Raw genomic sequence first — 18691 nt, 5'->3', positions numbered from 1 at the left:
ACACATGAGGAGCGTTTGTCGGCTCTTGGACTGTATTCATTAGAGTATAGAAGAATGAGAGGGGATCTCATAGAAACATTTCGAATGTTGAAAGGGTTGGACAGAGTAGATGTGGAAAGGTTGTTTCCCTTGGTGGGTGAGTCCAGGACAAGAGGCCACAGTCTTAGAATTAGAGGGTACCCAGTTAAAACAGAGATGAGGAGAAATTTTTTTAGCCAGAGGGTCGTGGATTTATGGAATTCGTTGCCACATACAGCTGTGGAGGCCCGATCGTTGAGGGTGTATAAGGAGGAGATTGATAGGTATCTAATTAGTCAAGGTATCAAGGGATATGGGGAAAAAGCTGGAAATTGGAACTAGATAGGAGAATAGTTTAGCTCGTGGTGGAGTGGCGGAGCAGACTCGATGGGCCGAATGGCTTACCTCTGCTCCTTTGCCTTGTGATCTTGTGAAATGCAATGTTGGCATTTATTTCAAGGGAAACAGAATATAAAAGCAAGGAGATAAAACTGAGCCTTTATAAGACACTAGTCAGGCCGCACTTGGAGTATTGTCAACTGTTTTGGGCCCCATATCCCAGAAAGGATGTGTTATTATTGGAGAGAGTCCAGAGGAGGTTCACGAGGATGATTCCAGGAATGAAGGGGTTAACATATGAGGAGTGTTTGGCAACTTTGGGCCTGTACTCACTGGAATTTAGAAGAATGTGTGGGATCTCATCGAAACCTACCGAATGTTGAAAGGACTAAATGAGGTGGATGTGAAGAGGCTGTTACCTGTGATGAGGGTATCCAAAACCAGAGGACGCAGCTTCAGAATTGAGGGGTGAGCTTTTAGAACAGAGATAAGTAGGAATTTTTTTGAGCCAGAGAGTAGTGAATCTGTGGAATGCTCTGCCACAGACTGCGGTGGAGCCCAAGTCTGTGTGTATATTTAAGGCGGACGTTGATTGTTTCCTAATCGGTCAGGGCATCAAATGCTATGGCAAGTAGGCAGGTGTATGGGGTTGAGTGGGATCCGGGATCAGTCATGATGGAATGGTGGAGTAGACTCGATGGGCTGAATGGTCTTATTCTGCTCCTGCATCTTACTGTCTTGTAATAGTGTAGTGCCAGCTACATTGCTACTGTGGCTCCCCACATATGTCTGTATCTATCTATCTATCTATCTGTATTCATATATCTGGATATGGACCTTCACTCATAAAGACACTTCTTTTTGTTTAAAGTGTTTTCTTCCATTGGAACGTTCTGTCTTTTCACCCTCACTAATTCAAAGTAAATTTATTAACAACGTACTTTTGATATATGTCACTACACAGTACACCTAGGTTTATTTTCTTCCAGATATTTATGGGAAAGTAACAAAGCACAATAGAATTTATGAAAATCTAAAGATAAATAAAGAGTAAGTTCAGTACGACACGCACACAATGCTGGAGAAACTCAGCAGGCCTGGAGCCTCTATGGAAAAGAGTAATCACTTGATGTTTTGGGCTGCGACCTGTCATCGGGAGTGGGGAGGAAGAGAAGTCAGAGTAAGAAGGTGTGGGGAGGGGTGGAAGAAGTACAAGGGGGCAGGTGATGGGTGAAACCAGGAGAGAGGGAGGGGGTGAAGTAAAGAGCCAGGAGGTTGATGGTGAAAGAGTTAAAGGGCTGGTGAAGGGGGAATCTGATAGGAGAAGACAGAAGACCATGAAACAAGGGGAAGGGGGAAGAGCACCAGAGGGCTGGCAAGGAGATGAGCTTAGGGAGGGAAACAGGAATTGTGAATGTGAACGGGGGAGGGCAAATTCAAGAAATCTTTCAAGTTTTTTGGCCTACTCTGGGCTTCTCTGGGGATTGGATCTGAGGACTCAATTTTGATTCAGAATGCTGCTGTTCACTTCAATTGTTTGCATGACTTTTTTTTCTTTGTCTTGCGCATCAAGTGTTGGTCTTTTATTGTTACTTTATATTTTTTAAATAGGGTTCTTTTGGGTTTCTTGCTTTGTGACTACCTGTGAGCAAACAAAGCTCAAGGTTGTATAATTTATACCTTGATAATAAATGTACTTGAACCTTTTATTTACAAATTCAAGTTTATTGTCATCCTACTAAACACATGACTGCAGCTAAATGAAACATCATTCCTGCAGGGCAGGACGTTATCAATATCTTGTGGAGCCCAGGCTGCGAACTCCTGCTGTAGTTCCAAGGTGGAAAACACAGCCACACACGGCCACACACAGCACCGATCATTACGATCCAACGCCTAGAGTCACAAAGTAATAACAGTAGCACAAGTCCCTGAGTGGCAGGGCTGGGCTTGAAGACTGATAGGTTAATATAAAGTGACTGACTGGCAAGCAAAGTGCAAAAGAAGAATTGAATTGAATTGACTTTATTTTTTACATCACATACATGAGGAGTAAAAATCTTGATGTTACATCTCCATCTCAATGTGCAATGTGTAATTTATAGTAATTTATAATAAATAGTATGTACAACAGGCAGTCAATATAACATAGAAATACAATTGTGTCAGCATGAATTAATCAGTCCGATGGCCTGGTGGAAGAAACCATCTGGGAGCCTTTTGGTCCTGACAAACTGTACAAATAAAAACAATCCTTATTTTTGACGATACCAGTTATAAAGCACACTTAAAAATAAGTTAATGAGTTGTGGGATCAGTTAGGCTGGGCGAGGTTGTCCACCCTGTTTCAGGAGCTTTCACACAAGAATGGGGGATTGAATGCTTCTCACTTTGTAAATATAAAGGATTGATCTGAACAGTCTTAATTATTTTTTGAGCATAATTTAACAGCGGAAAGCTGAGAATAATTAATGCCTCAAGCATAACACAGCACTTCGAATAGGTTCACCCTCAGCCTCAGTGTTACGGAAGATTGGAGAGATTGTGCAGATTCTGAAAAGCTGTAATAAAGAAAGAAGCTGCTGGAAAAACTACGCAGGACAGTCAGCCTCCTAGGATAAAGGTTCTCGCCATGATTTCAGTCTGAGGTTCAAGCTGTTAGAGTCTCACAGACCTTCGACCCATCCAGTCCATGCTGAACTATTAATCAGCCTAGTCCCATCAACCAGCACCCAGATCACAGCCCTCCATACCCCTCCATCCATGTACCTATCCAAACCGCTCTTAAAAGATGAAATCAAAATCACATCCACCACTTGAACTGGCAGCTCATTCCATACTCTTACTACCCTCTGAGTGAAGAAGCTTCCCCTCATGTTCCTATTAAATATTTCACCTTTCACCCTTAACCTATGACCTCTGGTTGTAGTTTCACCCAACCTCAGTGAGAAAAGCCTACTCGCAGTTACCCTATCTGTACCGCAGATAATGTGAGGTTAGCAGTGATTCAGGATCATCTGGCCTGCAGATTTTCTCAATCATTTGCTGACTGTCTCAGCATTATAGCCCTGACTCGCAAACCACTATCCATGTGTATTAGTATTGGTATATTATTCTCACATGTACTGAGATACAATGGAAAGGTTGTCTTGTATACTGTTCATACAGTTCAGGTCATAGCTCAGTGCATTGAGGTAAAACAAGGTAAAACAGTAACAGAATGCAGGATGAAGTGCTACCGTTACAGAGAAAGTGCAATGCAGGAAGACAATACGGTGCAACATCATAACGAGTTAGATTGTGAGGACAAGAGTCCTTCTCATCATATCAAAGATACGGATTAAAGGTTCACTTTATTTGTCATATGTACATCAAAACTTCGAAACATTCAGAGCAATGCAGCAAGGAGTCTGGATGTGTGCTGGGAGCACCCACAAGTGTTACTGCACCTCTGGGGCCAGCATAGCAAACTCACAACTTACTAACCTGAACCACTGCAACTTTGGAATGTGGGAGGAAACCCAATCGGTCACAGAGAGAATGTACAAACTCCTTACAGACAACAGCAAGACTTGAGCCCCAATCACTGTAACGCATTAAACAAGCTGCTGTAATTCTTTAATAGTTTCATTCAACATTGTGTGCATTTATGTTGGGGTGGGGACTGCTGGCAGTTGTTATTGGGGTATGTTGTTCCTTACTGGGATGAACGGGTTGCAGAAATTGTTTTTTGGTTGTGAGTATCCTAGGGGTCAAAATGATGATTAGGACTGGAAATAGAAATTACATTGCAGTGGAAGTAGAACAGGAATTTCGCGGATATTAAGTGCAGGTTTGTTAACAACAGTTCCACTTGGAATAAAGATTATCAGCTTACAAATTTTTATCCTTTGTGCCAGACTGCACCTTTGTCCCAAAGAGTATCTTTGTCCTTTGCTCCAAAATGAACCTTTGTCCTTTGCCACAAGCTGTACCTTCATCCTTGTCCCAAAGTATATCTTTGCACTTTGTCACAAACCGTACTTAGTCCTTTTTCCCAATCTTGCATTTTTGTCCTTTGTCCCAAACTGTAATGTTGTCCCAAACTGTACCTTTATCATTTGTTCTTTGTCCCAGCTGTAGCGTTGTCCCAACCTGTACTTTGTACTTTCTCCCAGACCATACCTTGGTCCTTTGTCCTTTGTCCCAATCTGTACCTTTGTCCCAACATGTACATTTGTCCTTTGTCTCAAACTGTACCTTTGTCATTTGTAATGATGTACAAAGGATTTGTCCATCCATGAATGTCAATCTTCTAAACAGGTACAGTCTCATTATTTGAACAGATATTTTAATAACTCACAGATGTTAACTTTTCCAGGAGTGATAATTCTCGAGTCATTGAACACTCTAATATAGTAATAGGCCTTTCATCTCTCGAGAATTGCAGAAGCCAAGAGTCCATTTAAGTTCTCCTGCCATCTATCTCAGCTCTACACATAGCGTCCTCCTCTGATCTTCCAGAGGACTAATATGTCCCTTGTTATCCTTTTGCTCAATATATCTGCAGAAGCCCTTAGGATTTTCTTGTCCGCTAATGCAATCTACTGTCTTCTTTTAGCCCTCCTGATTTCTTTCATAAGTGATCTCTTGCATTTCTTATACTCCTCAAGTACTTCATTTGTTCCTGTCTGCCTATATCAGCAAAGCACCTCTTTTTTTTTCTTAACCTGCACCTCAATGTCTCTTGATAAGCAAGGTTCCCTAAACCTGTTATCCTTAATTGTGTGTAAGCAAATAAAAAAGTGGAAAGAAAATAGGATAAGGTCCTTAAGTATAACGCAGACAAATGCAAAATGTTGTGCTTCGGTAGGACTAACCAGGGTATGTCTTGCACAGTGAACAGTTGGCACTGAGCAGTGCACCAGAACGAAGGGATCTGGAAATACGGGTCCGTAATTACTTGAAAATGGCTTCACATGTAGACAGGTCATCCACTGAGGTTGGGTGAGACTAGGTCATGGGTTAAGGGTGAAAGGTGAAATGTTTAAGGGGAACATGAGCCGGAACTTCATCACTCAGAGGATGGGAAGAGTGTGGAATGAGCTGCCAGTGGAAGTGCCAGATGCAATTTTGATTTCAATGTTCAAGAGGAATTAGATAGGTGCATGGATGGTAGGGGTATGGAGGGTTATGGACCTGGTGGAGGTCAATGGGACTAGATTAGTGGTTTGGCATTGATTAGATGGGCAAAATGGCCTGTTTCTGTGTTCTGTGACTATGACTCTAATTAGTTGCAGAAAAAGATTAATAGGCATCTCAGAGCTGTTCTTCATTCTGTTAGATCATGGATATTCTGATATTTGTCCTCACCTTAACTGCTTGACTGATTCCAATAACCATTGAATCCTCTAATGTCTAAAAGTATCTCTCTCAACCTGGAATACATTCAGTCACTCCAACTTGCCAGAGGTTCACAATCATCTGAGGAGAGAAAATTATGTCCTTTTACCACTCTCTTTTTCCAGAAAATCTTCTTCTGAATATCTTCATATCAAGCCTGTCCACGTCTTCTCACTTCCTTTACAGTCCTGATGAAGGTCTTCGACATGAAACATCGAATCTCTATTTCCCTCCATAGATGCTGTCCGATCTTCTGAGTTCCTCCATCATTTTGTGTTTGTTGCTCTGGATTTCAGGTATCTACAGTACTCTTGTATTTATGTCATATCTCCTGTGACAGGAACATCTTGAAGGATCCCAGTCTTCCTGCTCAAGGATCGACCCTTTCACCCACTTACCCAACCCACCATGTCACCCACCACTATTTTATCATTCCTGTCAGTCACCTGATGTACAGGCACTCCTGTGCCTAGTATCATTTTATGGACATGCAATCAATCCATGTATATAACCTATCTTATGTATTTATATTTATTGTGTTTTTCTTATTGTGTTCTTCATCTTAGTGTGTGTTTTTTTGTACTGCGTTGAATCTGAGGGAACATTTATTTTGTTCTCCTTTACATTTGTGTTCAGGAAATGACATGAAACAATCTTGAATCTTGAGCCTTTTTTGTCAATTGTAAATTTCCTCTAAATAGCATCACCACTAGTACAGCATGCAAATTTCATCTTCAGTCTGATTTCTGATTTGGCAAATTCCTCCATCTGTGCTTTCTTATGCCTCAATGTAGCTATACCTGGACTCTATGTTTCGTTGATTTTCCACTGCCAAGCACTATTATAGTTGGAATTGCGTAGAACAATTCCTGGGTGTATTTTTTGGGGCAATTTTTGGAGGCATTCTGGTATAGGAGGCTAAATAGCATTTTCAATGTATTAGGTATTTGAATGGCTCACGATTTGGTTGGTGGTGCAACACTGCCGTATGTAAATGAAAGTCGTTGAAAGTTTTGATTAGATAGCGAATGGGTTTACTGTATAAGTTGGAACTAAGTTTTTTTGCTGAAGAAGAATTATTTTTTCACTTGATATCTTCTGAAGTGCTGTATCTTTACAGACTTCCGATGTGAATTTTTAAGCAGAGATGTATGTAATTGTACTTTCTATGCTCCACTTGTTCCTTGGGTGATAACTATGCAATTTTATAAAAATTGCATCTAACATAGGTTATACCATACAAACATGGTCTTATTATGTCACTGTGTGGTATTCATGACTGCACCACTAAACAATCTTGCTGGTGTCTGAATAGGGTCAAAGTAGTTCTTATGAACTATATACCTGTCATGCCAAGATGGATCAGTCTTGGGAAAATCTGCAGAATGATCTTCTGGCCCGTAACAGCTTACTGACCAGAACAATTTCAGAAAATAAAGTGTCTGATGTTGTGGAGGGCACTCAGTGTAACTGGGCGGCAGTTACTTCAAGCAGCTCATAAGCCAAAATATTACTATAAGTTAATAAAATATCATTCAAAATGCATAAACACAAGAGATTCTGCAGATGCTGGAAACTCAGAGGGACACACACAAAATGCTGGAGGAGCTCAGCATGTCAGGCAGCACCTATGGAAATGAATAAAGGTCTCAGCCCAAAATGTCAGCTGTTCATTCATTTCCACAGATGCTGAATTCTTCCAGCATTTTGTATGCACTATTCAAAATGTATGTACTGCGCAGCAGGTAAACAGTAAACAATAAACAGCTCACTGTCCGAGTGACATGATCTCGGTGGTGGCGGGGTATTCATTAGTCTCACAGCCTGAGGGAAGAAGCTGTTACAGTCTGGCAGTCCTAGTCCTGATGCTCCTGTACCTCCTTCCTGATAGTCGTGGGTCAAAGATATTGTGGGATGGGTAGTAGGGATTCTCACTAAATATTGTGGTATAGTAATTCATAGGCCAACAACGCATGATCTCAGCAGGCCATTAATCTGCGAGGTTCATGTTAGAAGATGTATCCAAACACAAATGAAAGCCTCAGAAAGACGAGAACAAATTTGATCATAAAACCAGAAAGCCCAATGCAGTTCTGTATAATAAATACAAGGGATTCTTCAGATGCTGGAAATCCAAAGCAACACATGCAAAATGCTGGAGGAGCTCAGCAGATCAGGCAGCATCTATGGCGAGGTTTATTCCTCGTCCGAGATGCTGCCTGACCTACTGAGTTCTGCCAGTACATTGTGGATGTTGCGGGCCTGTGTTGTTTTCTTGTAAAATGAGAATAAAGCTCTGCAGATTAAGCCTGTGGCCATAAAATGTATGAAAGAGTGACTATACGCACTGATTTTTTTCTTTTATGACCTTTGCAAATTTCTATTATGTTTTCCTTTTTCATTTTGACAACCAAATAACAAAGCAATATTAATTGCATTTTCATGTCTGTGGAATATTTTGAACTAAGTTTGCCATAAAGGAAACCCTTGCTATCATGTCAGATGCTGGAATTTGCAGTAGACTGAAAAGGGGGCTGAATGAAGGAGAAAGTTCAAAGGGCTGGTATTTATTCCTTTTGAGATCACTGAATATACCTGTAAAGTTCCTGAGCAATGCACACCAAATGTTGGAGGAACTCAGCAGCTCGGGCAGCATCTATGGAGGGGAATAAACAGTTGATATTTTGGAGTGAGACCCTTCACCAGGACTGGAAAGGAAGGGGCAGAAACCAGAATACAATGTGGGGTACAGTACAAGCTGGCAGGTGGTAGGTGAGACCATGTGAGGGGGAAGGCGGGTGGTGGGGGAAGGGGAACAAAATAAGAAGCTGGGAAGTGATAGGTGGATAGAGATAGAAATTGGGATTTGCAATCAGATGCCTCGCAATTCTCATATCAGCTGGTCAGGGCACTCGCAATGGTATTCCTGTAAAAATCGGTTAGAATGGTGGCGGGAAGACCATGAAGTGGAGATGCTGCTGTGCTTTCTCGATTACTGTTATTCTTGTTATAGATGGATACTTTCCAAAGATTGGTGAAGGCTCAGCTGTATGGTATATGTTAAAGATTTGTATAGCATATACAAAATGCTGGAGAAAACAGCACATTGGGTAGCATCTGCGGAGAGGAATAAACAGTCGACATTACATCTTCATCAGGACTGGAAAGGAAGGCAGGATAAAAGGATGGGTGGAGGAGAACCAGCTGGTGAGACAGGCGGTGGGGGAGGAGGGGAATTACATGAGAAGCTGGGAGGTGAGAGGTGGAAAAGGTAAAGGGCTGGAGAAGAAGGAATCTGATAGGAGAGGAGGGCAGGCCATGGGAGAAAGGGAAGGAGGAGTGTTGCATCGGGCCGTCGTCTGACTGGACAGAGTCAGAGTGGAGATCTTCAGGCTTTAGCTTCTCGAGGTTTCTGTGCCGAGAGGCTTCACTCAGAGAAAGCAAAAGAAAGAAAAGCACTAGTTTTTCCTTCTCTCCTTTATACCTGCTCAGCTAGGAGAGCAGGGATGACAGGCAGGATAATGAAATGCTCCTCTTGCGGGTTGTGGGAAGACAGAGAGACCTCCAGTGTCCCTGACAACTACAACTGTGAGAAGTGCATCCAGCTGCAGCTTCTAACAAACCACGCTAGGGAGTTGGAGCTGGAACTGGATAAAATCTGGATCATTCGGGATGCTGAAGGGGAGATAGATTGAACACAAACAGTGGTAGTTACAGCCAAGGCGCAGGACACAGGAAACTGGGTGACAGTTAGGAAAAGGAAAGGGGAGCCTGTGCAGAGTACACCTGTAGTCATCCCTGTCAACAACATGTATATCACTTTGGATGCTGTCGGGTGGGATGGCGTAACTGAGGAAGGTCTCACTGATCGTGTCTCTGACACTGAGTCAGTCTGTGTTCTCAGAAGGGGGGGGGAAGAAGAGGCACACTCTGGTGACAGGGGATTCATAAGTTGTGAGAAAGGGCGGGAGGTTCTGTGGGCGTGAATGAGATTCCCTGATGGTATGTTACCTCCTGGGTGCCAGGTTCCAGGATATCTTGGATCAAGTCCTCAGCACTCTTAAGTGGGAGGGTGAACAGCCAGAAGTCGTGGTCCATGCAGGTACCAATGACATGGGGAGGATGAGTGACAAGGATCTGCATAGGGAGTTCACGGAGTTAGGTACTAAGCTAAAGTGCAGGCCCTCCGGGGTTGTGATCTTAGGACTGTTGTCCATCCCACGTGCTAGAAAGATTATACAGTTTCATATGTGGCTAAGGAGTTGATGCAGGAGGGAGGACATAAGATTTTTGGATCATTTGGCTCTCTTCCAGGGAAGGTGGAACCTATATGGAAGGAATGGTTTACATCTGAACAGGAGGGGGACTAATATCCTAGTGGGAAGGTTTGTTAATGTTGCATGGTGGAGTTTAAAATAAAGTTGCAGGGAGATGGGAACTGGAGTGCCAGAGCAGTTAGTAGAGAGGTTGTAGAGGTAGATACTGGTAAGACCTCAGACAAAGTTAGGAATCAAAAGGTTGAGCATGGTGCAACTATTGTCCTGAGCTGCGTATATTTCAATGCAAGAAGTATCGTAGGAAAGGCTGATAATATTGCCAAAGATGAAGTAGCTGATTTACAAACAGAGACAATGTGTAGGGAGGAGAGGCTGTTGATAGGGCAAAGTTGTAGTCAACAGGATGAGTTACAACGTAAAGGGTGGACAAATCAAAAAGAGTGAATACAGGACTGAGGTGATGTATCTGAATGTGTGCAGTATATGGAATAAGGTAGATGAACTTGCAACGCTGTTGCAGATTGACAGGTATGATGTTGTTCTTTCCAATAATATGGCAATTTGGAGGTTTCCATGCCCATTTTTGACTGGGTAGCTGGCTGTAATATTCAAGTAAATTTCTAAAAAAAAACTGACAATATTCTTTGAGTCAAGTTCAATCTCAACACGACATCATTCCTCTGGGATCAAGGTGCGAAACACAGTACATATATCACGTACAGCTCATAAAATAATATTAATACAATTATATTAACAGATAATAAAAATTCTTCAGTAGAGGTACTGCACAAGTTGACATAAAGTGCTCGCTCAGAGGCCACTTTATTAGGTACACTTACTGATTATTGAATTTGAATTGAATTGACTTCATCCCTTATACCCTTCACATACCGTTTGTACATGAGGAGTGAAAATCTTTACGCTATGTCTCGGTCTAAATGTGCAATGTACAATCATAGTAATTTATAATAATTTATAGCAAATAGAACAGTCAGTGTAACATAGAAACACACTCAGATCAGCATGAGTTAATCAGTCTGGTGGCCTGGTGGAAGAAGCTGTCCCCGAGCCTGTTGGTCCTGGCTTTTAAGCTGTGGTACCATTTCCCAGATCATAGCAGCTGGAATAGATTGTGATTGGGGTGATTCGGGTCCCCAATGACCCTTCATGCCCTTTTCTCACACCTGTCACTGTAAATGTCCTGAATCATGGGAAGTTCACAACTACAGATGCGCTGGTCTGTCTGCACCACTCTCTGCAGAATCCTGCGTTTAAGTGAAGTACAGTTCCCATACCAGGCAGTGATGCAGCCAGTCAGGATGCTGTCAATTGTGCCCCTGTAAAAAGTTCTTAGGTTTTGGGGGCCCATATCAAACTTCCTCAACCATCTGAAGTGAACAAGGCGCTGTTGTGCCTTGTTCTCCACACAGCTGATGTGTACAGACCACATGAGGTTCTCAGTGATGCGAATGCCGAGCAACTTAAAGCTGTTTACCCTCTCAACCCCAGATCCATTGATGTCAATAGGGGTTAGCCCGCCTGCATTCCTCTATTAATCCGCAACCAGCTCCTTTGTTTTTGCAACATTGAGGGAGAGGTTGTTTTCTTAACACCTCTGTGTCAGAGAGATGACTTCTTCCCTGTAGGCCACCTTGTTATTGTTTGAGATAATGGATAGGTAGTGTTATCGGCAAATTTAATTAGTGGATTAGATCTATGGATGGCGACACAGTTATGGGTATACAGGGAGCAAAGGAGGGGACTCAGTATGCGGTTCTGATGGGCTCCTATGTTGAGAGTCAGACGGGTGGAGGTAAGGAAACCCACTCTTACCACCTGCCAGCATTCTGACAGGAAGTCCAGGATCCAGCTGCACATGGCCAAGGTCTCTGAGCTTCTTGTCGAGCCTGGATGGAACTATGGTGTTGAATGCTGAACTGTAGTCCAAGAACAGCATTCTCACATAGGCATCCTTCTTCTCCAGATGTGTAAGGACGGTATGTAGAGCAGTAGCTATTGCATCACTTGTCGATCGGTTGTGTCAGTAGGTGAATTGTAGGGGTCTAGTGTGGGTGGTAGCAAACTGCAGATGTAATTCCTGACCAGCCTCTCAAAGTATTTGCTTATTATTGAGGTGAGTGTGACAGGACGCCAGTTATTCAGGCATGTTACCTTGGACCTGTTAGGTACAGGGACAATGGTGGATGTTTTGAAGCAGGAGGGCACTCTACACTGGGAGAGGGAGAGATTAACACACCTGCCAGTTGTGCTGCACACATCCTGAGTACTCGCCCTGGGATGCCGTCCAGTCCCGCAGCCTTGCGACTGTCCGCTCATTGGAAACATCTGCAGACCTCAGCCTCGGAGACAACCAGGTTGCAGGTTGTAGTGGAGGCTTTCCTCAGAGGCTCAGAGTTAGCGATATTGAACTGAGCATAAAAGAAATTGAGTTCATCTGGGAGAGAGGCTGCGATGTTGGTGGCACCACAACATTTGGCTTTGAAGTCTGCGATGGTATGCAGCCCTCGCCAGAAGTCGCATGTGCTATTCGTTGTGAATCTTCACTCAATCTTGTCCCTGTATTGTTGTTTTGCAGCCTTGATAGCTTTGCGCAGACCGTAGCCACTTTTCTTGAGCTCCTGCTGATTGCTGGCAATGTAAGCTCTGTGTCGTGCAGTAAATGCTGCTCGCACGGAACTATCGATCCAGGGTTTCTGGTTCGGGAAGACCCTGACCGACTTCTGGGGGACAACATCGTCGATGCATTTCCGGATGAAGCAGATGACTGCATCTGTGAACTCGGTTAACATAAATTAACATAAATATCCAATCAGCCAATCCTTAGGCTGTAACTCATTGCATAAGAGGATGCAGACATAATCATGGGCTCAGTTGTTGTTTAGACCAAACATCAGAATGGAGAAGAAATGTGATTTAAGTGACTTTGGCTGTGGAATGATTTTTGGTACAGATGGGGTTGCTTGAGTATCTCAAAAACTGCTGATCTCCTGGGATTTTCACACACGACAGTCTTTAGAGTTTACAGAGAATTGTGTGAAAAACAAAAAACATCCGGTGTGGGTAAAAATGTCTTGTTAATGAGAGAGTTCAGAGGAGAATGGCCGGACTGGTTCAAGCTGACAGGAGGGTGACAGTAACTCAAATAACCATGCATTACGACAGTGATGTGCAGAAGAACACACAACATGTCAAAGTGGATGGGTTACAGCAACAGAAGACCACAAGCATACACTCAGTGGCCACTTTATTAAGTACAGGAGGTACCTAATAAATTGGCCACTGAGTGTAAAGATAAATATGCAGGAGTATAATGCTACAAGGTGCGTACCTCCTTGAAAGAGTCGCTTTCCAGCACTCTGAAATAAGCTACTGGGATTATATTAAAAATGAATGGTGAAATAAATTACATAGCATTGTATGCTGGGCAGGTGTCTGAATGCACAAACCCTTAAATATATTTTTGATTTTTCCGATTCAGATATCTGATTGCAGTCAGTGAATTGCCTTCTTCCTTTAAGCTGCCAAGAACAATGGAAAAGATTTGATAGGAAGGATTGGTACTTAATCATTAGGTATTTTTAATGAGAAAAATAGTCCAGGCAAATGAACTGAATAGACAAACAGACGGTGGACACACTTCAACTGAAGGTGCTTGTGTTCCTATTTATTGCTGGGCAATTTTTCAGGCGGGTCTGACAAGGATTATCTATCAGTTGATGGATAGTAAACGTCCTTGGTGGTTGGAAGCATACCACAGCGAATAAAAGATATTCCAAATGCAAAAGCAAGATAAGGTAAAAATGAAACTCAACCTCCTCCATCCTTGGTTGAAGTGCCATTTTTAAACATCACACATTTATGCATTCCGGGACAAGATCTCTGAAGATCTATCCTCTTATCCAAAGTTCTATGTATCCTCTATTGAGGAGCCTAAGAAATGCAAGAGAACCCTTCCGAAAGAAATCAGGAAGGCTAATAGAAGGTATGAAGTTGCTCTAGCAGACAAGGTAAAGGATAATCCTAAAGGAATCTACAGATATGTTGGGAGCAAGGGACAAAATTGGTCCCATCGAAGATCAAAGTGATCATTTATTTGTGAAGCTGACAGAGACTGAGGAGATCATAAACGGATATTTTGCATATGTATTTACTCAGGAGATGGATACAGAGTTGATAGAGTTAAGACAAAGCAGCAGTGAGGTAATGGACCCTATACAGATTACAGAGACTGTAACACCGTAAGATATAGGAGCAGAATTAGACCATTTGGCCCATCAAGTCTGTTCTGCCATTTCATTATGGCTCAGCCCCATTCTCCTGCCTTACTCCTGTATTTCTTCATACCCTGACCAATCAAGAATCTATCAACCCCTGCCTTAAATATACACAAAGAATAAAGACTTGGCCTCCACAGCTGTTGTGGCAAAGAATTCCACAGCTTCACCACTCTCTGGTTAAAGAGGAGGAGTTGTTTGCTGTCTTGAGGTAAATTAAGGTAAATAAGAACCCTGGGTTTGACAATGTGTTCCCTCCGATCCTGTGGGAGGCAAGTGCAGAAATTGTAGGGGTCCTAGCAGAGATATTTAAATTATCCTTAGCGACAGATGAGGTGCCGGAGAATTAGAGGATAGCTACTATTGTCCGCTTTTTAAGAAAGGCCCTAAGAATAAACCAGGAAACTATAGGATAGTAAGCTTGACATCAGTAAAGGGAAGGTTATTGGAAAGTATTCTGAAGGGACTGGATATATGAGTATTTGAATAGACAGGAACTGATTAGGGACAGTCAGCATGACTTAGTGTGTGGTAGGTCGGGTGTAACCATTCTTATAGAGTTTCTCAAGGAAGTTACCAGGAAAGTTAATGAAGCAAGTCAGTGGATGTTGTCTGCACGGACTTTAACAAAGTCTTTGACAAGGTCCCATACGGCAGTTTGGTCAAGAAGGCCCAGTGGCTTGACATTCAAGATGAGATAGTAAATGATTAGACATTGTTTTCACGGGAGAGGGCAGAGTGTGGTAGTAAATTGTTGCCTCTCTGAATGGAGGCTTTTGACAAGTGGTGTGCCACAGAGGTTAATGCTGGGTCTGGTCTTGTTTGTCATCTATATCAAAGATATAGATGTAGATAAGGATTGTAAAGAAAGCCTTTGGCACATTGGCCTTCATAAACCAAAGTACTGCATGCAGTAAACCATAGAACCTACAGCACAGAAACAGGCCTTTTGGCCCTTCTTGTCTGTGCCGAACCATTTTCTGCGTAGTCCCACTGACCTGCACACAGACCATATCCCTCCATACATCTCCCATCCATGTATCTGTCCAATTTATTCTTAAATGTTAAAAAAGAACCCGCATTTACCACCTCGTCTGGCAGCTCATTCCATACTCCCACCACTCTCTGTGTGAAGAAGCCCCCCCCAATGTTCCCTTTAAACTTTTCCCCCCTCACCCTAAACCCATGTCCTCTGTTTTTTTTCTCCCCTTGCCTCAGTGGAAAAAGCCTGCTTGCATTCACTCTATCTATACCCATCATAATTTTATATACCTCTATCAAATCTCCCCTCATTCTTCTACACTCAAGGGAATAAAGTCCCAACCTATTCAACCTTTCTCTGCAACTGAGTTTCTCAAGTCCTGGCAACATCCTTGTAAACCTTCTCTGCACTCTTTCAACCTTATTTATATCCTTCCTGTAATTTGGTGACCAAAACTGAACAGAATACTCCAGATTCAGCCTCACCAATGCCTTATACATTCCAGCTCTTATACTCAATACTTTGATTAATAAAGGCCAATGTACAAAAAGCTCTCTTTACGACCCTATCTACCTGTGACACCACTTTTAGGGAATTTTGTATCTGTATTCCCAGATCCCTCTGTTCCACTGCACTCCTCAGTGCCTTACCATTAACCCTGTATGTTCTACGTTGGTTTGTCCTTCCAACGTGCAATACCTCACACTTGTCAGTATTAAACTCAACCTGCCATTTTTTAGCCCAATTTTCCAGCTGGTCCAAGTCCCTCTGCAGGCTCTGAAAACCTTCCTCACTGTCTACTACACCTCCAATCTTTGTATCATCAGCAAACTTGTTGATCCAATTTACCACATTATCATCCAGATCGTTGATATAGATGACAAATAACAATGGACCCAGCACTGATCCCTGTGGCACACCACTAGTCACAGGCCTCCACTCAGAGAAGCAATTCTCTACCACCACTCTCTGGCTTCCTCCATCGAGCCAATGTCTAATCCAATTTACCACTTCTCCATGTATACCTAGCGACTGAATTTTCCTAACTAACCTCCCATGCGGGACCTTGTCAAAGGCCTTACTGAAGTCCATGTAGACAATATCCACTGCCTTCCCTTCATCCACTTTCCTGGTAACCTCCTCGAAAAACTCCAATAGATTGGTCAAACATGACCTACCACGCACAAAGCCATGTTGACTCTCCCTAATAAGTCCCAGTCTATCCAAATGCTTGTAGATTCTGTCTCTTAGTACTCCCTCCAATAACTTACCTACTACCGACGTTAAACTTACTGGCCTATAATTTCCCGGATTACTTTTCGATCCTTTTTTAAACAACAGAACAACATGAGCCACTCTCCAATCCTCCAGCACCTCACCTGCAGACAGCAACATTTTAAATATTTCAGCCAGGGCCCCTGCAATTTCAACACTAGTCTCCTTCAAGGTCCGAGGGAACACTCTGTCACGTCCCGGGGATTTATCCACTTTAATTTTCCTTAAGACAGCAAGGACCTCTTCCTTTTCAATCTGTACAGTTTCCATGGTCTCACTACTTGTTTCCCTTAATTCCATAGATTTCATGCCAGCTTCCTTAGTAAATACAGACGCATAAAACCTATTTAAGATCTCCCCCATTTCCTTTGGTTCCGCGCATAGCCGACCACTCTGATCTTCAAGAGGACCAATTTTATCCCTTACAATCCTTTTGCTCTTAATATACCTGTAAAAGCTCTTTGGATTATCCTTCACTTTGACTGCCAAGGCAACCTCATGTCTTCTTTTAGCCCTCCTGATTTCTTTCTGAAGTATTTTCTTGCACTTCTTATACTCCTCAAGCACCTTATTTACTCCCTGCTTCCTATACACGTCATACAACTCCCTCTTCTTCTTTATCAGAGTTGCAATATCCCTTGAGAACCAAGGTTCCTTATTCCTATTCACCTTGCCTTTAATCCTGACAAGAACATACAAATTCTGCACTCTCAAAATTTCTGCTTTGAAGGCTTCCCACCTACCGATCACATCCATGCCAGAGAACAACCTGTCCCAATCCACGCTTTTGAGATCCTTTCTAATTTCTTCAAATTTGGCCGCCTTCCAGTTAAGAACCTCAACCCTAGGACCAGATCTATCCTTGTCCATGATCAAGTTGAAACTAATGGTGTTATGATCACTGGAACCAAAGTGCCCTACACAGACTTCTGTCACTTGTCCTAACTCGTTTCCTAACAGGAGATCCAATATTGCATCCCCTCTCGTTGGTCCCTCTCTATATTGATTTAGAAAACTTTCCTGAACACATTTTACAAACTCTATACCATCTAGACCCCTAACAGTATGGGAGACCCAATCAATATATGGAAAATTAAAATCCCCTACCACCACAACTTTATGTTTCCTGCAGTTGCCTGCTATCTCTCTGCAGATTTGCACTTCCAATTCTCTTTGACTATTGGGTGGTCTGTAATACAATCCGACTAATGTGGCCATACCTTTCCTGTTTCTCAGCTCCGCCCACTTAGTAGACAAGCCCTCTAATCTGTCCTGCCTGAGCACTGCTGTAATATTTTCCCTAACAAGGAATGCTACTCCCCCACCTTTCATTCCTCTGCCTCGATCACATCTGAAACATCGGAACCCTGGAATATTAAGCTGCCAGTCCTGCCCCTCCTGTAGCCAAGTTTCACTAATTGCTATAACGTCATAATTCCACGTGTCAATCCACGCCCTCAACTCATCCGCCTTCCTCGCAATACTCCTAGCATTGAACTACATACACCTCAGAAGATTTTTACCACCACTCACAACCTTTGTATTCGCGGATTTGCTTGAACTTTTAACATCATTTATTTTCGCCCCAGTCACACTGTCAGCTCTGGTACTGTAGTTCCCATCCCCCTGCAAATCTAGTTTAAAGCCTCCCCAATAGCACTAACAAACCTCCCTGAAAGGATATTGGTCCCCCTGTAGTTCTTGTGTAACCCATCTCTCTTGTACAGGTCCCACCTGCCCCAGAAGAGGTCCCAATGATCCTGAAATCTGAAACCCTGCCCCCTACACCAGTTCCTCAGCCACTTATTCATCCTCCAGAGCATCCTATTCCTACCCTCACTGGCACCTAGCACAGGTAGCAATCGTGAGATTACCACCCTCGAGGTCCTGCTTTTCAACTTCCTACCAAGCTCTCTATACTCACTCTCCAGGACCTCCTCACTCTTCCTTGCTATGTCATTGGTACCGATGTGCACCACGACATCTGGCTGATCACCCTCCCACTTCAGAATGTCATGCAATCGATCAGAGACATCCTTGACCCTGGCACCAGGGAGGCAACAGACCATCCTGGATTCTCTGTCACGACCACAGAACCTCCTATCTGCACCTCTAACTATCGA

The 18691-nt window shown here is 42.9% G+C and overlaps 1 protein-coding gene across 1 annotated transcript in view; it reads left to right on the top strand.

The window, feature by feature from the left end:
- The window catches only part of LOC134337788 (PC3-like endoprotease variant B), a 941886-nt gene that overhangs the window by 191200 nt on the left and 731995 nt on the right, over positions 1-18691 (top strand). The window lies entirely within an intron of this gene.

Source organism: Mobula hypostoma, chromosome 2, assembly GCF_963921235.1.
Source record: "Mobula hypostoma chromosome 2, sMobHyp1.1, whole genome shotgun sequence".
Classification (NCBI taxonomy): Eukaryota; Metazoa; Chordata; class Chondrichthyes; order Myliobatiformes; family Myliobatidae; genus Mobula; species Mobula hypostoma.
Note: the sequence above shows the minus strand (reverse complement) of the source record. Positions and strands in the feature narration are given on the sequence as shown.